Source organism: Oryctolagus cuniculus, chromosome 11 (assembly GCF_964237555.1).
Source record: "Oryctolagus cuniculus chromosome 11, mOryCun1.1, whole genome shotgun sequence".
Lineage (NCBI taxonomy): Eukaryota > Metazoa > Chordata > Mammalia > Lagomorpha > Leporidae > Oryctolagus > Oryctolagus cuniculus.
The window spans coordinates 115,003,949-115,027,662 of record NC_091442.1 but is presented as its reverse complement, the minus strand read 5'-3'; the positions used below and the strand labels follow the sequence as shown (position 1 = coordinate 115,027,662).

General features: G+C 60.0%; 1 protein-coding gene across 2 annotated transcripts in view; it reads left to right on the top strand.

Moving 5' to 3' along the window:
- The first annotated feature begins 4,027 nt into the window (after positions 1-4,027).
- Positions 4,028-23,714, top strand: part of TMEM184B (transmembrane protein 184B) — a 47,125-nt gene continuing 27,438 nt past the window's right edge. The window contains exon 1 of one of the 2 annotated variants that reach the window (XM_051845910.2): positions 4,028-4,161. The gene's annotated coding sequence lies outside the window, so the exon portion shown is untranslated. The remainder of the gene's footprint in view (positions 4,162-23,714) is intronic. The other variant, XM_051845909.2, reaches the window with a different exon arrangement.

Sequence of the window (23,714 nt, the reverse complement as noted above, 5' to 3'; positions counted from 1 at the left end):
TTGGTTTGCTCCCTGGATGGCAGCAACTGCCAGCCCTGGGCAGGCCAAAGCCTGGAGCCAGGAGCCTCCTCCAGGTCTCCCAGGCGGGTGCAGGGGCCCAAGCACCTGGGCCATCTTCTGTTACTTTTCCCAGGCCGTTAGCAGGGAGATGGATTGGAAGCAGAGCAGCTAGGACTTGAACCATCACTCAGATGAGAGACACTGTGTTCCAAGTGGCGGCTTCACCCACCGCACCACAAAGCCAGCTCCAACTTTTATTTCTTAGTTTGAAAATCTTGCAGACAAAATTTAGAAAGTATAGAGAATATTAAAAAGACAATGGCCAATGTTTGCAACCCCGCCTCTTAGGAGGATCCTGTTCATTAACACTTCATTATATTTCCTTCCAATCTTTTTTTTTTTTTTTTTTTTTACAGAGTTTAGAACAAGCTGACATACAAATGTATTGTCTTTTTCACCCAATATTATATCTAATCATTCCCTTCGTGGACATGATCAGGAACATACAAAGAGGTTTTTTTTTAAAAGATTCATTTATTTATTTGAAATGCAGAGTTACAGAGAGGAAGAGGCAGAGAGAGAGAAAGAGAGAGAGAGAGAGAGAGAGAGAGAGAGAGAGAGGTCTTCCATCTGCTGGTTCACTTGCCAAATGGCCACAATGGCTAGAGCTGCACCAATCCAAAGCCAGGAGCCAGGAGCTTCTTCCAGGTCTCCCACGTGGGTGCAGGGGCCGAAGGACTTGGATCATCTTCTGCTGCTTTCCCAGGCCACAGCAGAGAGCTGGATTGGAAGTGGAGCAGCTGGGACTCCAACCAGCACCCTTATGGGATGCTGGCACTGCAGACCCACAGCTTTACCCACTACTCCACAGCGCCAGCCTCAGAGGTTATTTTTTTTTTCTAAATATTTATTTATTTATTTGAAAGTCAGAGTTACAGAGAGAGAGAGAAAAAGTGAGATCTTCCATCTGCTGGTTCACTCCCCAAATGGCCACAACAGCCAAGATTGGGCCAGGCCAAAGCCAGAAGCCAGGAACTTTTTCCGGGTCTCCCACGTGGGTGCAGTGGCCCAAATACACATTAGCCCAGGCACACCAGCAGGCAGCTGGATTGGAAGTGGAGCAGCCGGGAAATAACCAGCGCCCAAACGGGATCCTGGCGTTGCAGGTGATGGCTTTACCCACTACACCACAACGCTGGTCTCACAAAATGTTATTGTAATAGCTACGTGACGTTGCATGGTGTGGCTCTACCATGCTTACTGAACCATTCTCCAGTGACCTGCAGATTATTCCCAAACTTTTATTAGGGTGAAACTAATTAAAACAGAATCGGAGCGTGGCCTACAGGTTAAGATCCCTGCATCGCAGAGCTGTGGTCCAGCAGGCTGAGCTGCCGCTTACGACGCTGGCGTCCCAGTGGGAGTGCTGGCTGGGGCCCTGTTGCTCTGCGTCTGATCCAGGTGTCTGCTACTGCGCCTCTAAGGCAACGGAGGACGTCCTGCTTGCTCGTGCTCTGCCACCATGTGGGGCGCCTGCGCGGAAGTTCCAGGCTCCTGGCTTTGGCCTGGCCCTGCTTTGGCTCCTGTGGGCGTCTGAGGAGTGAGTCAGCAGATGGAAGACCTCTTCCTCTCTCTCTCTCTCTCTCTCTCTCTCTCTCTCTCTCTTTCTGCCTTCCACACAGACCCCGCATCGCACATCAGAGGGCCTGGGTTTGAGTCTGGCCTCTGGCCTGACTCCCTGTTCCGTCCTCCTGCTAATGCAGACTCCAGGATGCAGCAGACGAATCGAGCAGTTGGGTCCCTGCCACCCACACCGGAGACCCGGATGTCGTTTCGGCTCCTGGCCTTGGGGCGTGGACCAGAGGATGGGTGAGCTCTCTCTGTCTCTCCGATAAATAAAATAACAGAAAGGGGTTTAGGATCGTGGGAGAGCTGGGGGTTTGCTGGGAAGCCGAGGTGGGGCTGGAGGTGGGGTGAGACGTGTCTCCTTCATTGGCGGGGGCTGGGGTGTAGGGGAGGCCATGAGGCCAGTGTGTTGGGGATGGCAACCATCATCAGCTCCAGGAGTGGAGGGAGCTGGCATAGTTGTCAGAGGGGTCCTTTTTTTTTTAATATTTATTTATTTATTTGAAAGTCAGGGTTGCAAAGAGAAGAGGCAGAGAGAGAGAGAGAGAGAGAGAGAGATAGGTCTTCCATCCGCTGGTTCACTCCCCAGTTGACAACAGTGGAGCTGTGTCGATCCGAAGCCAGGAGCCAGAAGCTTCCTCCAGGTCTTCCCACGCGCGTGCAGGGACCCAAGGACTTGGCCATCTTCCCCTGCTTTCCCAGGCCGCAGCAGAGAGCTGGATCGGAAGTGGAGCAGCCGGGACTGCAGGCGGTGGCTTTACCGGCTGCACCACAGCACTGGCCCCGCCACGGGGGTCTTTGAAGCTCCTTCAGAGCCATGGACGGGCCATGCATGGATTCGGAGGAGGAACAGAGCGGGCGCTTATCTCCCTGTTGAAAAGGCTTTGAAGGAGGCTCTGACCTCCAGCACGGAGCACCGCCGAGGGCTGCCGGTGCCACAGCCCGAGCTGCCACGGCTCTCGGGCAGGGTGACTTCCTGTCCCTGCGCCCCCTTTCTGGCAACCCCCACCTAAAAATACGCGCCAGCTGCCTCCGCCCCAGCCAGCCTGGGGCCTCTGTAAGCTGAGAACTCAGAGCGCCTTTGTGGGGCAGGGACGAGGATGGGAATTTGTGGGGGACACTGAGGGCCAGACTGGCTCTGGCCTGTGAGACGCCGGTGCCAGCAGGGAGGGCGAGACGGAGGCGGTGACCTGGCCCGGCCCCGCAGCGCGCAGGTCGATGGCCATAAGGACTGGGAGGCAAAGGTAAACTTTGCTTGCTGGGACAGCCCCAGGGACTCTCTACCTGCCGCGGCCGGCCCCTGTACTCAGTGCTGGGATTACATCAGAAAACAGAAACGACACACATCTGTCTTCTGAGAACCTGTGCTCCACTGGAGGAAGCCAGGAAGCGAGGCAAGCTATACGGTGTGAATAGGAAAAATCTGAGAATGCGCCACAAAGTTCTTGGCAAAGGGAATTAAAGGATAGGTTTATCCTGGGGGGAGGGGGGGCTATGGATGCATGTGAGGGGGTCTGACAGTTTTGCCAGGGCGGTCAGTGCAGGCCTGGCTGAATTGGGCACATTCCAGCAAATGCCCGGGGAAGAGGAGGGAGGGACCACCTGTGTACCTGGGGGAACAGAGGGGACAGCCAGTGCAAAGGCCCTGTGGCCAAGTGTGCTGGGCTGGCTCCAAGAACAGCAAGGGGTCAGTGTGCAGCGGGAGAGGGCAGCCTCCAGTGATGCTTGCAGATGGACCAGCGGGCAGCCGGCAGGAGGCGGGTGGGAGGTGACTGGAAGGCAGGATGCGGCAGCCCGCGGGCGACCACAGCCCAGGGGGAAGCCGTGCGGGCGGCCCGGACCGTGCAGGTGGGGGGGCTCAGTAACCCACAGACTTCACCCGACGTGGGCGGGGTTCGTGGACGGGTCCAAAGGCTAGGCTGGATAATCCCCGAGGAATTCCGCCGGTCAGGCCGCCTGCTGCGGGGCGGGCAGCGAGGCCTCGGCTGGGGCGCGGGGTGGGGGTGGGGGGCTCTGTCCCGCCCGCAGGTGCGTGTCGCCCACCGCCCGCGGCCCTCGCTCCGCCTTCATCCCACAGCTGCACACGCGCCCTTGACTCGGCAAATGCCCACCGTATCTTGTTTCGCCCTCGAGAGGCTCCAGGGGAGGAAATTAGGGGGAAGAGAAGCGAAGCAGCTGACGGCCAGCGCGAACCAGGGGCGGAGCTTGGAGCTCACGGCTCGTCCCGGCACCCCGGGCAGCTCCGCCGCGGCTGGGGCTGGGGCCGGGGAACCCGACCGCCCGCGGCGGCGTTTGCGGCGCGGCCCCTTTAAGGCCCGGCGGGTGATCTCAGCCGCGCGCCCGCCGCCCCGCCCTCCCCGGCGGCGCGTCCAGTGCGCAGGCGCGCGGCGGCCGCACTCCGCTGGGCCCGGGACGAGCCGGCGGCGGCCGAGAGTCCGGGGCTGCGGCGCCGCCCGCCCGCCCGCCCGCAGAGCCCGCCGCCGCGCACCGCCGCCGCCGCCGCCGCCGCCGCCGCCGCCGCCATGGGCTCCTGAGGTACCCGGCCCCGCGGCCTCGCCCCCGAGTCCCGGAGCGGGGGGTGGGGAGCGGCCGCGGACTCCCGCGGGAGAGGGGCTGGCTGCTGGAGAGGCCCGCGCGGGGGGCGCCTGGCGGCTCGCGGCGGCCGTGGGTCCCCGGGCGGGGAGGACTCGGAGGCGGCCGGCGCGGCCGCGCCCTGGGGTTCCTCAGGGGTCGCCCCGTGGGTGTGCCCTCTGCCCCTCACGCCAGCGTGGCAGGCCCGCGCCCGGAGGGTGATGGGACTGGCCCGTGGGAGTGGCCGGGCCGACCGGCGCTTTGCAGGTGGGATTGCGTGCGCCCAGGTGCGTGGGGGGAGGCCCCGGTGCCCTGGGGCCGCGGATGGCCGGGAGAGGCCTTGGGGGCTGCTGGATGGAGGGTGCACACCGGTCATCGCGTTGGGAGGGAGGGGGCCGACGGGAAGCTGGCGCCCCAAGGGCTTCTGCCTCCTGGGGGCCCGCAGAGGCTGATTCTAGGCGGGGGTATCCACCCGGTGAGTTGTGCGTTTCCTCGCGGGCGCTCCTTGGGCTCCTTGATGGGTCCCCTTAGGACTGCATGTGCTGGGTGGTGCTAGGTGGCTGCGGGCCGTGGCGAGGCGGTGGGTTCCCAACGCCCATCCCCTCTGGGGGGTTGTGCGAGGCCAGAGTTCACCGCGCCCCTCCCTCCCAGGAGAGCGCGGGTGTTTGCGCGAGGTGAGAGCCTGCATTATTTATCCGACGGCCGGTGCTCTGTGTAAGGGAGACGCAGCAATCTGTGCCCTGGGGGCCGCGCCGGGCACACAGCTCGGCTGCACCTGCCGGCAGAGGCGCGGTCTCAGGTCTCAGAGGTGCCACTTCCTTGACAGGTGACTGTTCGCAGCGTCCCTTCAGCGTGCTTGGGGGGCGCTGGCCGTGCACCTCGGAATGGGAGTCAGAGCCGGAACTGAGGGCCAGGACACAAACACGGGATGATGCCCAGCTGGTCAGGTGGTGGTGGGGCGGCCGGCAGGTGGTCACGGTGACGTGAGAGGAGTAGACGCGCGGCAGGAGGGAGGTGTGGCCAGCATGGAGGACTGCAGCGCCCAGCACGGGTGACCTGGGGCCCTGGAGGGTAGCTGACGTCTGCCTGGGCTCTTGTGGCTTCCACGTACATTCTCCTAGCCAGTCCTCGTGCCTGCGTGGGAGTGGGGAGCTCTGGTTTGTGCAAGAGGGAAACCGAGGCCCTGCGGAGACGGGTGACGGGTCCGGCCTGGACGGAGTGGCCCTTGAAGTGGGCCCTGGCTCTGGCTGCTGGGTTTCGTTGCCTCGTAACTTACTGAGCGTCCACTGTGTGCTGTGTGCCCACGCCAGGGGCGCAGAAGTCGGGAGGTGCACACAGACGAGGCCCCGAGGGGGCGCTCTGGCTGCCCCCCACGGCGTGGGCACTCTGGGGCACAGCTGTGCCGTCGCGGGGCGTCTGACCGTGTGCTGAGCGGCTCCCACGGTGCCGGTGGGTTATGCAAGGAGCTCCCTGGGTGATTCTCGGCAGGCGGAATGCGTGGGTGACCCACTTGCCCTAGTTCACCGCGCCGGCCGAGTTCGGAAGCCGGTTTCTCCCACTCTGACTTCGGGTCTGGCTCGGCCCGCCCAGCGCTCTCCCCGCGCGGGGCTCGGCGCTATTTCCAGTCCCCGCTGTGCTCATTTCTTTCTGTGCGTTCCCTGGAGTGGAAACGGCCTCTGCGAGAGAGAGTACAGCCCTTGAATGAGACTGGAGGTTTGCTGTGTGCGTCTGGGAGGCTGTAGCTGGGCCCCGGGAGGGCCTCTGCCCCAGGACCTTGGGCCGTAAACACGGACTGAATGCCATGGCCGGCCCTGCACGGCCTGGGCCTGGGGAAGGGAGGCCAGAGGCCTGGGTCGGCCCTCCAGAGGCTGTGGTCCAGTGTTTAACAAGTAGGTGCGAGACAGTGCTTGTGATGGGGACAGAGGGCCCTGAAGGGGCGCGGAGGACAATAGGAACAATAGCTCATTTATTGAGCACTTACTGTGTGCCAGGCACAGTTCAAAGTGCTTCCATGAATCGCCGTGTTTCATCCCAGCGCGGTGGGGGCCCTCACCTCGGACTCGCGGGGGAGGTGGTGGACTGGGGCCTTGAGCTGGCTGGACTGACCCCCGGAGCTCACGCTCGTCCCCGCTCCAGTAGGGGTGCTGGGCCCATGGAGGAAGTAGAGGGCATCGCAGGTAGAGGGAACCCTGGGCAGACGTGGAGACCTGAGACCCTCACCGCTCAGGGTGGCCGTGGTGGGCCCAGGCTGCGAGGGCCCCACAGGGCCTGGCTGAGGGGCTTCAGCTGGAGCCTGGTGTGGTCACCAGGGAACCCTTGGACTTTCTAAAAAGGAGCTGGCGCACTTCGCCCGGTGTGGCGTGGGGGGTCGTCCCCCGTTGTCCTCCGTCGTTCACGCCCCCTAATTCCTCCTGGAAGATCCGCCTTCCTCTCCTTGCTCCCCCCGGCACCTGGCCCCCCTCGAGCCCTTGCCACCTTTGCCTTCTCCCCCTCCAGCCACTCTGGTCCTGAAGTCCCAGCGTGACCCAGGCCAGGCCTCTGGAGCCCAGGCCTCTTTGGCTCCACTGGGCTGGAACCTTTGTTTCCCTTAATTTTTATTTGAGAGAGAGAGAGGAATAAGCAGGTTCTCATCCGTTGATTGACTCTGCAAATGCCCACAGCGGCCGGTACTGAGCCAGGCTGGAGCTGGGGGCTGGGGCCTTGGTCTGGGCCTCCCTCGTGGGTGGCAGGAGCTCAGTCACTTGAGCCGTCACTGCTGCCTCCCAGGGTCTGTGGCAGGAAGCCGTAGCCGGAGCTGAGACTGCCCTGGCGCTCCAGTATGGGGTGCTCTGTCTTAACCACTAGGCTAACTGCCAGCCCCGGGACTTTTTTTTTTATATATATAAAAAGATCAACAGTTGTATTAACAGTTGACTTTCTTTTTTTTTAAAGATTTATTTTTATTTATTTGAAAGGCAGAGTTCCAGAGAGGCAGAGGCACAGAGAGAGAGAGATCTTCCATCTGCTGGTTCACTCTCCACATGGCCTCAATGGCTGGTGCTGTACTGATCCGAAGCCAGGAGCTTCTTCCAGGTCTCCCACTTGGGTGCAGGAGCGCAAGGACTTGGGCCATCTTCTACTGCTTTCCCAGGTGCATTAGCAGGGAGCTGGATCAGAAGTGGAGCAGCCAGGACTCGAACCGAGGCCCATATAAGATGCTGTCACTGCAGGCGGTGGCTTCACCCGCCACGCCACAGCGCCAGCCCCATCCCTGGGACTTTTTTTTTAAGGACCGCAGTTCTTCCTGGTTCCCCGGAGTCTCGTGGGTCCTCACTGACTTCCTGTGCCTGAGATCTGGAATGCCTTGAGAGCCGTGGTGGCTGTCCATCATCCACGCCCCCGAGGCATCGGCTCTAAAAATACAGGCAGCGGGGACAGAGCAGGACGTGGAGCCATGGAGGCTGGGTGTAACTGGCCGGTCTCATTTGTGAGCTCAGTGAGGAGTTAGCGGCTCCTCCCAGCCACTCTGGGGGCTGGGCTGGCCAGCGTTTGATGCAGTGGACATACATGCCAGCATCCCTCCCCACAGCTGAGCGCGTGGGGCCTTTCACCGCAGTGTCGCTGAGGCGCAGCTGAGGGGTCCTCACTGGGACACGGCAGACAGGGGACAGCAGCTGGCGGCGCTGGATTTGAGGAGTGGAGTCGGGGAAGATGTGTGAACTGGGTGTTTTTGGATAGGGGGCTGGGGATGCAGGACAGGGAAGGGGGGAAGGAGGAAGAGGGTGAGCCAGGAGAGAGAACTGGGTGGGATGCTCACCTGTTCTTTAAGGGTAGGGGTGGGGGTGTGGGGGGGTGTTACTGTGGTGTGGCGGGCAAAGCCACCGTCTGCAGCGCCAGTAGCCCATGTGGGCGCTGGTTTGAGTCCCAGCTGTTCCTCTCCTGATCCAGCTCCCTGCTGGCGCACCTGGGAAAGCAGCAGAAGATGGCCCAAGTGCTTGGGCCCCTGCACCTGCATGGGAGACCCAGACACAAGCAGGGTGGAGGTGGAGGTGTGTGAGGTAGGGGTGAGGGGATGGTGGAGTGTGAATTCTGACAGTGCAGCCGTGGTTAGGGCTGTCGTGACCCAGTGTCTCCATGGAGCTCAGCAGAGCGCCTGGCACATGGTACAGGTTTGGTAAACACCGGCTGATACTGAACATCCCTTACAGACTGCTTGTTTTATTCTGGAAAGAGGTGTCACCGGGCAGCCAAATGGCTGCAACGGCCGGAGCCGCGCCAATCCGAAACCAGGAGCCAGGAGCTTCTTCCGGGTCTCCCATGCAGGTGCAGGGCCCAAGGACTTGGGCCATCTTCCACCACTTTCCCAGGCCACAGCAGAGAGCTGGATTGGAAGTGGAGCAGCCAAGACTTGAACCTGCACCCATGTGGGATGCCAGTGCCTGAGGCACAGGATTAACCCATGCGCCACGGTGCCGGCCTCACAGTGCTCTTGAGGGAACCCGGGGCCACGCTTGCCTGGGTGTACTTCTCCAAGGGGCTGGTGCTTCAGCTGTTGCTGTATGTCGGGCAAGGAAGTGAGGCCCAGGCCCACGGAACAGGAGTGTGAAGCAAAGATCTGGTTCTTTGTCGGCAAAATGGTTTGGCCTGGGAGCCAACACCAAGTAGACCTGAGCAGACGTTCAGTGAGAGTGATCTCCTCCGGACAGACGGAAGGAAGTGACGGGGGAGGCGGCCGCGCAGAGAGCTGGACGGGCACCCACCTTCCCTCCCACCACCTGCACCTCTGCACCGTGCGAAGAGGCGCCCTCAGCGGGCCTTGCTCCGGCCTCTGCTTCCCCTGGGGCGGGCGCAGAGGGAGCGTGAGGCTGGGCTCGCAGGCTGAGCTCGGCTGAACGCAGAAAGGCACGCGGCCTCTGCTGGTGACTGACTTCGCAGCGCGGGTGCTGGGAGACTTCCTGACTCAACGAATGGGCAGTGGATGGATTGATGGCATTGCCACTCCAGAAAAAGCTGGAATTGTTGTTGGAAAAATGTCGACTATCAAGGCTGATGAGGACAGGACTGTTCACTGGCACGGAGTTCGTGTTGCTACTCTCAGGGCCTCGGGTTTGCAGGGGCAGGCTGGCCTGGGTGGTGTGGGCGCTCCGGCCTGTGAAGGGAGGCAGGAAGCCCAGCAGACAGCACTTTTCCTCCTCCTGCAGGGCGGAAACCAGCGGGGGAAGATCCCACCCAGAAAAACCTTTGTCCTGACCCGCGTCACTTCCAGCCCTACTGTGTTTTAAAAAGTCCTGTGCAGCTAAGCGATTGTGTCCTGAGAAGTCTGCAGTGTTGAGCCTGGTGCTGCCGCCTTGAAAAACAACAGGTTTCTCCGATATTAGAAACAGCGCTCGCTGACTGTAATAAACCCCGAAAAAGATGGGGGTAAGAGTAAGAACCAGCCCAGAGCTCAGTCCCGGAGGTTGAAGTGGGTGTGTTTCCTAGGCACACACAGGCCTTCGTTCTCTGCTTACCCTGGATTGCGTGCATTTCCCCGTGGGATGAAAAAGCTCGCTGAGGGTGGGTGTGGGCATAGCAGTTGAGACACCAGTCGGGGTTCCTGCATCTCCTGTCGGAGCGCCTGGCTCCTGACTCCAGCTTCCTGCTAATACAGACCTTGGAAGGCAGCAGTGATGGCTCAAGTACTTGGTCCCTGCCACCTATGCGGGAGGCCTGGATTGAGTTCCTGACTCTTTGACCTAGTCTAGGCCTGGCTCTCGTGGGCATTTGGGGATTGAAGGAGTGAATGAACGTTCATGCTTTTTTTCTCTCTCTTGAATTAAGAAAATGATAGGGGGACGGCCCTGAGGTGCCGCTGGTTAAGCCATTGTCTGCAATGCTAACATCCCACGTGGGCGCTGATTCTAATCCTGGTTGCTCCATTTCTTTCTTTCTTTCTTTTTTTTTTTTTTTTTTTTGACAGGCAGAGTGGACAATGAGAGAGAGAGACAGAGAGAAAAGTCTTCCTTTTGCCGTTGGTTCACCCTCCAATGGCTGCCGCGGCCGGCGCACTGCGCTGATCCTAAGGCAGGAGCCAGGTACTTATCCTGGTCTCCCATGGGGTGCAGGGCCCAAGCACTTGGGCCATCCTCCACTGCACTCCCGGGCCACAGCAGAGAGCTGGCCTGGAAGAGGAGCAACCGGGACAGAATCCGGCACCCCGACCGGGACTAGAACCCGGTGTGCCAGCGCCGCTAGGTGGAGGATTAGCCTAGTGAGCCTCAGCGCCGGCCCCCGGTTGCTCCATTTCTGACCCAGCTCCCTGCTGATGCACCTGGGAAAGCAGCAGATGATGGCCCAAGTCGTTGGGCCTCTGCACCCATATGGGAGACCTGGGAGAAGCTCCTGGCTCCTGGCTTCTCTGCCTGGCCCACCCCTGGCTGTTGTGACCATTTAGGGGAAGAGGGGAAGTGAACCAGTGGATGGAAGACCTCTTTCTCTTTCTCTGTAACTCTGCCCTTCAAAAAAGAAAGCTACCTATAGATAGAAAAGAGTCAGAATCAGAGCCCAGTGCTTTGTTCCAGGTTCTCTGTAGGGAGATGGGGCCCCAGCCTTTTTCCCGGGTAGCACCGTGGTGTGAGTGGTGGACAGGGCACTAGACTGAGAGTCAGAAACCTGGGCATGACCTTGGACAAGTCCCTTGCCCTCTTTAAATTTCACCCTTTCCAGTGGAGGCTGCTCGTGTCCTCTCTGCCCACCTCCCGGTGTCACAAGGTTCAGGTGAGGCCCAAGGTTAGAAAGTCCCCGTGGCTGGGAGGCAGGGCGGGTCGTGTGGCTGTGAAGATGGGAGGGTGTGTGTGCACTTTCCTAACACAGTCAGCTCGGTGATCCTCCTGATAACCCTGCTCCTACCCACTTTACGTGAGGGTCACGGTCAGCCCCAGGACGGCCGTCATCCCCCTCTCCCCGCCCAGCGAGGCCTCCGCAAGCCACTGCCTCCTTCAGCTCAGACAGCCTCCCCACCCTGGGGAGAGAGTTCATTCTCTTTGTTTTTCTCCTGTGCCACCCCTGCGGACAGCCTGCCACCCGGAGGCCCTGTGCCACCAGTAGGTGGCTGAGAACCTGTGCTCTGTGGGCGGGGCTGTTTCTCCGAGCTCTCTGGGGCATCGTTTACGGGGAGACAACAGGCGCTCCTGGTCTCCGTCTCCAGCGGCCGTGTTTCCCAGCTCCGAATCTGCGATTCTATCAGCAGTCAGCATGGGTGCCTGGGAGGGGAGGCGTAGCGAGAGGTGTTGGGGAGGGCGGTGCGCGAGGACATTAGTATCAGTGATATTAGCATATGATGGTGCTAACTTGACCGTCCTCCCTGGATTTTTTTTTTTTTTTTGACAGAGTGGACAGAGAGAGAGAGAGAGAAAGGTCTTCCTTTGCCGCTGGTTCACCCTCCAATGGTCACCGCGGCTGGCGTGCTGCACTGATCCAAAGGCAGGTGCTTCTCCTGGTCTCCCATGGGGTGCAGGGCCCAAGCACTTGGGCCATCCTCCAGTGCACTCCCTGGCCAAAGCAGAGAGCTGGCCTGGAAGAGGGGCAACCGGGACAGAATCCGGCGCCCCGACCGGGACTAGAACCCGGTGTGCCGGCGCCGCAAGGCGGAAGATTAGCCTAGTGAGCCGCGGCGCCGGCTCTCCCTGGATTTGCATTGTCAGGCTTTGCAGAACGTTTCGGAGAGTGTTTGATTTCCTTCCCCCAGCCCTGCAGCAGTCCCCGCGCTGTGTTGTAGATGGAGAGACTGAGACTTGAGATCCTAGGGAAGGGACTTTGGGTTTTCTGGTTCAGCATCCGCAGCCCCCGCTGCCCTCAGCGAGCTGGCAGCCCCCCGGGAAGCTCGGCGCACGGAACGGCCGCTTAGACCTGAAGAGCACGTGAGTTGAGGTTTCGACAGACGGGAGGCGGTCAGCTCTGCCCGCGCTGGGCGCAGGAGCCAGGGCTCCCAGAAGCGTGGTCGAGCTGGGGCTCTGGGAAAGCTGCAGTAGCAGGTAATGCTCGTATTAGCAAAGGGTCGGAAGCCACCTGAACACCCATCCGCAGGGAGCCGGGGACAGGTCCATCCTGACCGGGGAGTGCCGTGCAGCCAGGAGCAGTGAGCTGAGGGCTCGCGTGCTGTGATGGGCGGCTGCTGGGTGAGAGCAGCCAGCATGGGGAGCGGGTGCTGCCACCCAGGCACGCGCCGTGAGGCCCTGCGGGAGGAGAGAAAGGCGTTATCGTTACTACTACGAGAAAGGAGGCAGGAGAAACACGTCTCACGTCTGTCCCCTGGGTCCAGGGTGGCGAAGGTCTTCAGACTGTGTGGGAGCAGCACCTGCCATGGCGAGGCATGGGACCAGACCCGTGTACCAAGGTGGACATCTGTTCTGGGTTCCTGTGTTTGAGAGACTGCTCGCTTCTGAAGGGGCCCCGGGGCCGCCAAGCTCCTGTGTGGCTCCTGCCCGACACATCCTCCCACCTCTGCTCGTGCCCAGGCCTCGGGATGGCAGTTTCCTTCTCTGGGTTCCCTGCACGTGTGCAGCGATGCCCTAACAACAGAGACTCTAAAAATGCGGTCAGACCCATTGTGAAGGCATAAGGAGGGGCAACTTTCAGCAAAGAATGGGGAAGAATAACAGGAGGATTTCTGTGTCAGGGGAAGCCCAGTGAAAGGGCAGCCAGGTGTTGGGGTGCCGGTGCTGAGCGCTTGTTCCCCGAGCATGCCCTTTGACCATCACCTTTCCAAACATTAAGATAAATAACAAGCATAAGAACTGTAACGCCCCCTCTTGTCCAATGTAGGAAGGTCAAGGCTCTGGCCAACCCCAGGACAGCCAGCCTCACGCAGGCTCCTGACCGCTGTCTAATCAGAAACCGCATTCCTGGGGCCCTGGTGTTGTGGCACAGCGGGTAAAGCAGCTGCCTGTGATGCCTGCATCCCATGTGAGTGCTGGTTCGAGTCCTGGCTGCTCCACTTCCCATATAGCTAATGCTTATGCACCTGGGAAAGCAGCAGAAGGTGGCCCAAGTGCTTGGGCCCCTACACCTACGTGGGAGACCCTGATAAAATTCCTGGCTGCTGACTTCAGCCTGGCCCAACCTCAGCCATTACGGCCGTCTGGGAAGTGAACCAGCGGTAGGTTCATTCTTTCTCCTTTCTCTCTAACTCTGCCTCTCAAATAAATAAATCTTTAAAAAATTTTTTTAAGAACACACCCCTGATTCCTTCCCAGAGGACTAAAAGTGAGGGTCTGGGTGTTCTTGGTGAACGCCACGCTCAGCCTCAGGCCTGGAGAGACACGGCCACTTCCCTCGGCCCCTCAGCTACACTGCAGCGACTGGCTTTGTCATTTTAAACCCCTGCTCTGCTGTGCTCACTTCAGGGCATCCCACTGACAGCAAGGGCTCCAGATCTGACTGTCTCTGCTCCGCCTCGGGGCCGGCAGCCAGCCAGGCCCTGCCCAGGCCTCTGCTCCCGGCTCCGCTCCGCACACCTGCCTTTCCCTCCACGGGGCCCAGGTCCTTCCTGACGTTCCAAGCCCAGCCTGGTTCCCACCTGCGCACTGCCCTCTGACCTCCCCGCTTCTGTATCCGTTCTGGCATTTGGGGCTTTTTACAGCGTCCTCCATATCTGATTCTCACCGGGCTGTGGGCTCCCTGCCCCTGCATGAGTGAATGGGTGGCTACGCCCTCTGCATGCTGGGATTGGAAGTTGTGGGGCCCAGGCCTGACACCTGTGAACTTACCCTGGTGCAGTCACAGGCCTGGGCCCAGGCCTCCGCCGAGGGCCTTGCCTGGGTTCCTTCTGTGCCGTCTCGAGACCCCAGGACACACAGCTGTTGTGATTCACTCTGCACGTGAGAAGGCAGAGCAGGCACCTCGCCCAGGCCGAGGACTGGCTGACCCCTCTGGAGCCCCAGCCTTTGTTCCGGTTATTCTGCCACATCCCACGTCACAAGTAATAGCGACACCCTCGACTCACTATTCAGACCAGGCTGCGCACCAGCCCTGGAACCCTCCCCGGGTGACCGCTACTCGTGCCAACACTGGGTTTGCTGTGGCAGGTTTGACCCTCCCGTGAGCGGAAGTGCCCCATGCACGCTGGGGTCAGGAGGTCACCCGGACTGCCTGTGGGTCCTCTTCGGCGCCGGGGCAGAGTCCGCTGTCCGATGTGTGGCTGTTCCTCCCCTCTCCTGTGCACAGGTAGCCTCCTGCTGTGCGTGTCCAGCGCTGTGTCCTTGGGGCCCGTGGGGCGCGGCCAGGGTGGGATGCGGGCCCACCTCACTCGCTGTGCCTTTGTGTGAAGGAAGTTTGGGTTGGGCTTCTCCCCGAGCTTCCTGGGCTGGAGCTGGGCTTCCCACTCCCACAGGGCAGTAGGGGGTGTGGCGTCCGGCTTGTGCTTTGCAGGGGACCCGTCTTCTGCCCGTGCCAGATGGGATTTTGGCGGCTGGCAAGGGGATCTCCTTTACAGGGGCTTGGAAGCCCAGCTGAGAGGCTCAGCGTTGGTCCATTTGTTCTCACTTGGGAGAAAACCCGCACAGGAAGAGTCCGGACTGGCTTGCGTTGACGAAAGCAGACTCTCACAGCCTAGCGCAGGAAGCTTTGCTGAAGGAGCTGGGGTTCCTCTGGCCCCCTCCTTTCCCGTGCCCTCCCCCGGCCGTCAACCGAGGCATGGACGGGCGATCTTTCTCTGCTGATTGAGACGTCAGTGGGAACTTGGCCCTTCCACTCGTCTGTGTTGATGGCAGGGCAGTGGAGGGGAGAGGCCTGTGCCCCCGTGAGGGCGCCAGGCAGAACTGCCCAGCCGCTAATCTGCACTGGAGAAGGGCCAGGCTGGGGGTTGGTGACCTGCTCTGCTGTGTGGGTCAGGAGCTGACGACCCGAGCGGCACACGGAAGCCAGACGGGCTGCGTCGTTCCTAGGCAGCTGGAGTGGGGCAGAGGGGCCGGTTCGGGTGAACGGCCCTGGAGTTGGAGTCTGCCCAGCCGGCTCTGTGGGCGTGGAAGGCTCTCCGCGTGCACAGAGAGAAAACCCACCCTCCGAGCTGACCTTAAGTGTCCCAGAGACGTCCGTGCAGGCGTGGTGCTGGTTCTGCTCAGCGGTGGGCGGCAGTGGCCTGAGAGTGCGTCATGGCTGCAGCTCAGAAGGGCTTGGACCTGAGACTAATGAATGAAAGTGTGGCCTCAGAAGGTTTGGAAACGAAAGCACCAGAGATGGCCCGGCCAGCCTCGAAGGCCCTGGGGCACGTGAACTCCCAGCCTGTCCGAGGGCGAGCTTGCTGTGAGGTCGGGGAGCAGCGGGAACACATGCCAGCACCAGCGCCAGGGCCTGTGCTCAGAGCTGGCTCCCACTGTACAGACGAAAGCCGAGGCAAGCAGAGGTGATGTAACAAACACAAAGCTGCCCAGTGGCAGAGTGGGAGCCAAGTCCAGGTGGACTGGCTCCAGAGCCCCCGGCTCTGTGACAGGATGGCCAGGGCAGAGGAAGGGACCTTTGACCAGGTGGCTTGGGCAACCGCCTCAGCCCCCAACCACGTTCCTCCTTTGCCAGCTGTGGCTCCTGCTGCGGCGGCGAGTGACCGGAGCAGACTTCAGACAGACCCACCGTCCTGCCGTTTGGAAGTCAGAAGTCCACAGTGCGTTTCCCTGGGCTAAGGTCAAGGTGTTGGCCGGCTCCACGGCTCACTAGGCTAATCCTCCGCCTTGCGGCGCCAGCACACCGGGTCTAGTCCCGGTCAGGGCGCCGGATTCTGTCCTGGTTGCCCCTCTTCCAGGCCAGCTCTCTGCTATGGCCCAGGAGTGCAGTGGAGGATGGCCCAAGTGCTTGGGCCCTGCACCCCATGGAGACCAGGATAAGTACCTGGCTCCTGCCATCGGATCAGCGCGGTGCGCCAGCCACAGCGCACCAGCCACAGCGGCCATTGGAGGGTGAACCAACGGCAAAGGAAGACCTTCCACTCTGCCTATCAAAAAAATAAAAAAAATAAAAAAATAAAAAGGTCGAGGTGTCAGTGGGGCCAGCTCCTCCTGGAGTTCGGGGGGAGATCTGTGTCCTCACCTTTCCCAGCTCGCAGAGGGCACCTCCCCCGCTGCCACCAGCAGAGCCTCTCCCAGGCTCTCCTCCCTGCTGGTGTTTTCCTGCCTCTTTATTCACGGGCCAGCACTGTGGCGCAGTGAGTTAATCCTCCACCTGTGGTGCCAGCATCCCATATGGGTGCTGGTTCTAGGCCCGGCTGCTCCTTTTCTGATACAGCTCTCTGCTATGGCCTGGGAAAGCAGCAGAGGAGGCCCCAGCACCCACGTTGGAGACTTGGAAGAAGTTCCTGGCTTCAGATCAGCACAGCCCCAGCCGTTGTGGCCATCTGGGGAATGAACCAGCGGATGGAAGACCTCTACCTCTACCCCCCAACCCCCTGTATCTCTCGCTCTCTGTAACTCTACCTCTCAAATATATAAATAAAAAACCTTAATTTGAAAGGCAGAGAGAAAGACCTTCATCTGCTGGTTGACTCCCCAGATGGCTGCCAACAGCAGAGGCTGGAGTTGGGCTGATCCAAAACTAGGAGCCAGGAGCTTCCTCCAGGTCTCACACATGGGTGCCAGGTCACAAGCATTGCGTCAGCTTCCATTGCTTTCCCAGGCCATAAGCAGGGAGCTGCATCAGAAGAGGAACAGATGGGACACGAACTGGTCCCCATATGGGATGCCGGCGCTGCGGGCGGAGGCTTAGCCCACTACGCCACAGCGCCGGCCCCGTCCCTGCCTTCACTCTCTCTCCTGCCTCCCTCTTGAGGACCCTCGTGGTTACATCCAGAGTCCTGGCTCCCCCTCAAGGTCCCTGTCTCGTCTGCAGAGTCCCTCCCGCCGTCCCAGGTGCCTGTGCATGGGTCCGCAGGGCTGGGATGTGGATACCTCTGGGAGGTCGTCATTCAGCCCACTACACGGGGCAGGGGGGTGTGCAAGAGTAGGGGTCCCTGGTACATGAAGTCCAATGACTCAGAGGATGAGGTGTGGGTGAGGTGGTGAGGTGCCCTGGGAGAGCTTGCAGCCCGAGGCAGGGGCCACACCTACCGAATACCTCCTGCTTTGGGACTTGTCTGGAAAGGAGGTATCTTTGTAAAGCAGGGCCAGCCAGAGGATGTGTTTCCTGGAGGACTGTGTGTGTGTGTGTGTGTGTGTGCCGGGAAGTGGGAGTTTGTGCCACTCCTAATTAGGTCCTGGACTTGGCAGAGCTCGGACGGCCTTGCCAGGGTCTGGTGGACTCTCCCTCCAGACACCTGCTTCCCCGTCCTCTGCATATTCTCGAGTGTCCTGCTGGCTGTGGGGTTGGCTCCCGGCCCTCTGGACAGAGGGTGGGAGGACATCTATAAACCATGAGCTACTTCGTGTGGACCTGTTCTCTTTCCCACCAGCTCTCCTTGGACCCACGAAGTAAGCCTGGGACCTGCAGCCTCGAGGGGCCCCGCCTCTTGGTGCTCCCGGGTGTTCTGACTGGGACAAGACCCCGCTCACATGGCTGTCGGAGGGCCCTGTGAGCGATCGAATGCCACAGGAGTTTGCCAGCTGGGCCACACTGTCCCAGTGCGCTGTTCCACAGTGTCCTGGTGCAGGCGTCCTGCTCACACGTGTGCCTGTCCCAGTGACAGGAGATGGCACCCACGTCTCCTTGCCTTCCTCCTTGTGTTTCCTCGGTCCCCAAAGCACTCATTCAGCAACCATGAGGGCACTTCAGAAAGTGTAGAAAAGTGGCTTTGGCCCGGCTAAGCATTGGCCGTTACTGCTGTTTGGAGAGTGAACCAGCAGAAGGAAGATTCTCTCTCTTCTCTCTCTCTCTCTCTCTAGCTCTGCCTTTCAAATAAATTAAAAAAAAAAAAAAGATGTTTTTGGTGCCAAGACATTTTGAAATCCATGCAGTGTTTTCATAGTATGCATTTTGCAAGTTACTTTTTAAAAAAATTATTTATTTTGGAGCTGGGCCAGACCAAAACTAGGAGTCTGGAATTTCATCCGGGTCTCCCACATGGGTGCAGGGGGCCAAGGACTTGGACATCTGCTGCTGCCTTCCCAGGCCCATTAGTTTTGAGCTAGATCGGAAGTGGAGCAGCCGGGACTCAAACCGGCATTCATGTGGGAAGCAACATTGCAGGTGGCATCAGCCTGCACTGCCACAACGCTGACCTCCAGTGAACTTTTAGAAGATCCCTTGTATGCATGCATTTCAAAGTTTTTGCACCAAAATACTTTATTTTAAGTAAAGATTTATTTATTTATTTATAAGGCAGAGTAATAGAGAGAGAGCTAAAGAGATCTTCCATCTGCTGGTTCACTCCCCAGATGGCCAGATGGGTCAGTGCTAGGCCAGGCAGAAGCCAGGGACCAGGAGCTCCATCTGAGTCTCCCATGTGAGTGGCAGGGACACTAGTACTCAGGCCGTCCTCTGCTGCTTTCCCAGGTGCACTAGCGGGGAGCTAGATCGGAAGCAGAGCCGCTAAGACTTCTACAGGCTCTCCAAAGTAGGCTGCTGGCATCGCAGGTGCTGGTTTAACCCACTGCGCCCCAACACCGGCCCCCCAGAAACCTCCTGTTTTAATTCCACTTTTCATTATGGTGACCTGGGTGGACATGACCCCTGCCCTCAGGGAGCCCACCTCCCCAGGAAGTCAGGATAAGTGAGACATGGGAAGACTCGGCGTCCGCAACCTGCCAGTGCTCAGAGCTGGCGCTGTGCTAGTTGTGGCTGGAGTCGGAGCTGGACGGAGCCGTGGGGGCGGCCTGACTCGTGTGGTCATCGCCATGTACAGCCAGTGCATTTCAAGTGCTCAGTATGTGCACGCGTTCAGACAGTGCCCCTCGGGCGTGACCTCTGACCTCCAGAAGGTCCCTGTCTAGGGGAGAGGTCACCACCCGCCAGGGACTCCTTGGCCAGTGTTCCTGCCCCAGAGGACATCTCCCCCCGTTTGAGTGGGAGCTTCCATATTCTAGAAGCAGCCAGAATATTGCTATCTTGTTCCAGTTGGTAAAACGTCAGTGTCTAGGCAGAGCCCCTCCCTGTTGCCCCCACCACGTGGGCCGAGTTGTGTCCTGGTGGGGTGCGTCACACAGGCCCCTTTGCCTGCCTGGGCGTGACCTCTCCGCGCTGGCAGCCACCGGGTGTGACTCAGCCCCTCACCGCTCCCTCCGCTCCCAGCCAGACACTGCCGTGCAGCAGTCCAGCTGAGCTCGGAAAGTGTCGGCGCTGGGGGCTCCTGGGATGGGATGCCTGTGGCGTGTGGGGGAGGCCTGAGGCCAGCGATTCATCACTGTCCCCTGCTCCGCTCTTCCACATCCCTGCCGTGTGCCGGCATTGCGCAGTGCCTGGAGAGAGGTGGCCAGGGCAGGGGGACGCTGTCAGGCAGCACGGCACGGCCAGGGGAGGCCAGGGTGTGAGGAGTGGTCGAGGGAGGAGTCGCGGGACCTGTGGGAGCAGGGAGGAAGGAAGGAGTGGACTCGTGTGTGCAGGGGCTGCGAGGCGCCTGGGGAGGGAGCCCAGGGCCCCAGCTCTGTGCAGAGCCAGGACCGAGCCCGGCCAGTCAGGTTCTGCCACAGGTTCAAGAGGCCTTCAAGTTGAAAATAGGTAAAAATAAGTCACATCCAACCTCGCTTCCTCAGGCATCCTCTCCCTGCGGCTCTGGAGGACGGTCCAGGCGCCGTCCCCTCTCCCTGGCACTGGGACCCTGAATGCGCAGAAGTCCCCAAAGCCTGCGGCAGACTAATTGTGTGGCAAAAATCTGACCTGAATTGGTGGGGAGACTAATTAGCCTTTAAAAATATCTTACCTGGGGCGACCCTGTGTTAGACTCGGGGGCTGCCTGGACAGGGTGTCAGCGCACGTACAGCACTGTAACTAACATCTGGAAAATTCTGAGTCCCTAATCTCACCTGGTGCACGGCCCTGGCTGTAGAACAGTGCGCCTGTGTTCTCCCCAGGAGGCGAAGTGAGAATCCAGTCACCTGCCCTGCCCCGGCTCAGGTGGTGACACGGATTCCAGCTCAGCTCCCCGACTCAGCCAGGGCAAAGTGCCAGCTGCGTGGCCTGGCCTCTGCGCGGCTTGCTGGGCACCTGTGGTTGGAGACGAGTGTGGAATGGCCGTGCCCACTGGCAGGTAGGCCACTGGGAGCTGGGACAAGTACTTGACTGCTTTCTGTCTCATCTGGGACTGAGGGAGCCGGGACAGCGCTGTGAGGCAGCCCCCAGAACCTAGCACGTACTTGCACAGAGACGCATACGGCCGGCTGCCCCAGGGAGGACACAGGGGTCGAGAGACTGCAGAGAAGCGGCCGGGACATCAGCGGCCCAGCTTGGAAGCCTCTGGCCTCTGCCCGTCTGTACAACGGCTCTTCAGGCCTTTGCTCACGGTCCCTGTCAGGAAAAGAAAAGGCGAGCCGCCTGCAGCGCGCGTCCGCAGTGTGTAGTGCGCTGTGCGCATGCACGCCATAGAACCCGCTCGGAGGACAAACCAGGAGAGCCAGAGAGCCAATCACTAAAGAGTTCTCTGGTGGGTGACGCTGGTCATTTAGGGAGAGGGTGCCTTAACGCGCCCTGACATCTGGAAGGCCAGTTTGTGTAGACTGCGTCCTAGTGGCTGCCCTCCCTACGGAAGTGCTATGGTGGACGCTGGCCGCGCGGGGGAAGCACACGGTGGACGCTGGCCACGCACGGGGGACGCACAGGGAAGACGCTGGCCGCGCGCAGGGGACGCACAGGGCGGGCTCTGGCCACGCACGGGGGACGCACATGGTGGACGCTGGCCGCGCGCGGGGGATGCACACGGTGGACGCTGGCCGCGCTCGGGGTGGGTGGGTAGCGCACACGGTGGATGCTGGCTGCGCACGGTGGGTGGGTAGCGCACACGGTGGATGCTGGCTGCGCACGGGGGACGCACAGGGCGGACGCTGGCCACGCACGGAGGACGCACACGGTGGACGCTGGCCACGCGTGGGGGGTGCACAGGGCGGATGCTGGCCGCGCTCGGGGGACGCTGGCCACGCGGGGGGGACGCTGGCCACGCGTGGGGGACGCACAGGGCGGACTCTGGCCACGCGCGGTGGGGGGGGCACACACAGTGGATGCTGGCCGTGCACGGTGGACGCTGGCCACTGCTGGGGTTGCACACGGCGGACGCTGGCCGCACGCGGGGGGCGCACACGGCAGACGCTGGCCGCGCGCGGGCGGGGGCGGGGCACACAGTGGATGTTGGCCGTGCATGGTGGACGCTGGCCACTGCTAGGGTTGCACACGGTGGACGCTGGCCGCACGCGGGGCGCGCACACGGCGGACGCTGGCCGCGCGGGGGGGGCACACAGTGGATGTTGGCCGTGCGCGGTGGACGCTGGCCGCACGCAGAGGACGCACCGCCGGCTGGCTCTCCGGAGGGGCTGCTCCTGTTTCCGGCACATGCACCCGGCAGGCAGAGGACCTGTTGAAATGTGGCTGGTACTTTTCCATGCTCCCCGCGGGCCAGGCAGATGCTTTTGTAAACTAAATGGAAAAGGAGAGCATTTTGTTTTAATACACGAGTCCCAAACCCATTCAGATACTGTGGAAATTTGTAAACACTAGAGAATTTTGTTCCGTGGATTTTTTTAAAAAGTAGTTTTGATGTGAGAGTTTTTAAAAATTTTTATTTTTAAATCCGTGATCAAACTGAACGTTGTCTCTGGTAACACAACGCCTCCCAGAGAGGCTTGCTGACCGCCCCGGCCCGGCCCAGGCTCGAGCAGCTGCTGTCTTGTCCATTGCGCTCACCTGCCCAAGCCACGGAGACGCTGGCAATGCTGTGGAAACGTGGCCAGGAGACGCATCTCCGACAACCAGCTGCCTCAGAAAACCAGGGCAGATTGGAGCTTTTCTGTGAAAATGTGTAGCTTCATTGTAAGGTTTGACGACTGCTTCTGCAAGGTTAACAGCAAATCTCCAGTACCGGGCATTTCCTGAGTTTCTGCCCTCTCCTTACAGAGTTCATGGAGCGTCTGCCGTTCCGCTCTCTGTAGCTTTTCGTGGGGGGGAAGATTCAAGTGCACCAAAGTCGATCAGATGGGTTAACGCCTTCTCCTGCCCGTCACTGAGCGTGGACAGTTACGTGCTAGGGTGGGGGCGCGTGCTGTGGGGAAGTGCTTGGGATCCTGCATCCTCAGAGTGCCTGCTGAGTTCTGGCTGTGCACTTGCAGTTCTGTCTGCTGCAGCGCACAGTGGGTTCGAGCGTTTTGGTCTCTGCCACCCACATGGGAGACCTGGATTGAGTGCTGGGTTCCTGGCGTTGGCCTGGCCCAGCCCTGCCTGTTGTGGGCATTTGGGAAGTGAGCCAGCAGGTGGAAGATCTGATTCTGTCTTTGTGTGTCTTTGCCTTTTTTTTTTTTTTTTTTAAGATTTATTTATTTATTTGAAAGTCAGAGTTTTACACACAAACACACACACACACACAGGGGTCTTCCATCTGATGATTCACTCCCCAGCCCCAGATGGCTGCAACGGCCGGAGCTGTGCTGATCTGAAGCCAGGAGCTGATCTGAAGCCAGGAGCCTCTTCTGGGTCTCCCACGTGGGTGCAGGGGCCCAAGGACTTGGGCCATAGCAGAGGGCTGGACAGGAAGTGGAGCAGCTGGGTTTCGAACCGGCGCCCATATGGAATGCTGGTGCTTCAGGCCCGTTGTTAACCCACTGCGCCACAGCGCTGGCCGTCTCTTTGCCTTTCAAATAAAATTAAATAAATAGAAACTTAAAACCAGTTACACATCGTATAGTTTTGTTACATCCTTTTCCCTCCACCCGCTTTTCCAAGAGAAAATCCTTGATGCCGTTTGATTTTCACCCGTAGGAACTTCAGTGTGCGTCTATATGATAAAGACTTAAAATATTTATTGAGAGGCAGAAAAGGAGACAAAGTTCCCAACTGCTGATGGCTGCATGGCTGAGCCAGGGCTGGGCCAGGCCGAAGCCAGGAGCCAGGAGCTCAGTCCCGGTCTCCCGTGTGTGGGTCCCAGGGACCCGTCCACTTGAGCCATCGCCGGCCGCCTGCCCAGGTCTGCATTTTCAGGAGGGTGGAGTCGGGAGTTGCGTCTGCGACTCAGACCCAGGCGCTCTGATGTGGGATGTGGACGTCCTAACTGGGGGCTTGACCGCTAGGCCAGACACCTGCCCCGGAAAAGGTTTATGTCTGGAACAATTGTAGAGTCACAGAGAGCCGCACACACTCCCTCACCCAGCTTCCCCCTTTGTGATCTTGCCTGGATTGCAGGCGCTGGTTTAGGCGTGTGCGTGTTTGCGTGTGTGTGTATACATGCATGTGTATGTGTGCAAGTGTGTGTGTGGCGCCACAGCGCCAGTCCCGTCACCACCACTGTGGTGACGCACAAGCGGTTTCATTGCAGGAAGTCCGTCCTCCGTGACCCTCTATGTGCTTCAGACAGAAAGTCTGTGAGAGCTTTATGGTGACGTGAGAGAGTGTGGAAATCTGTGGAGTTTTCTCATGAAGCTCATTTTCGGGGGCGTGGGAAGTGGGAC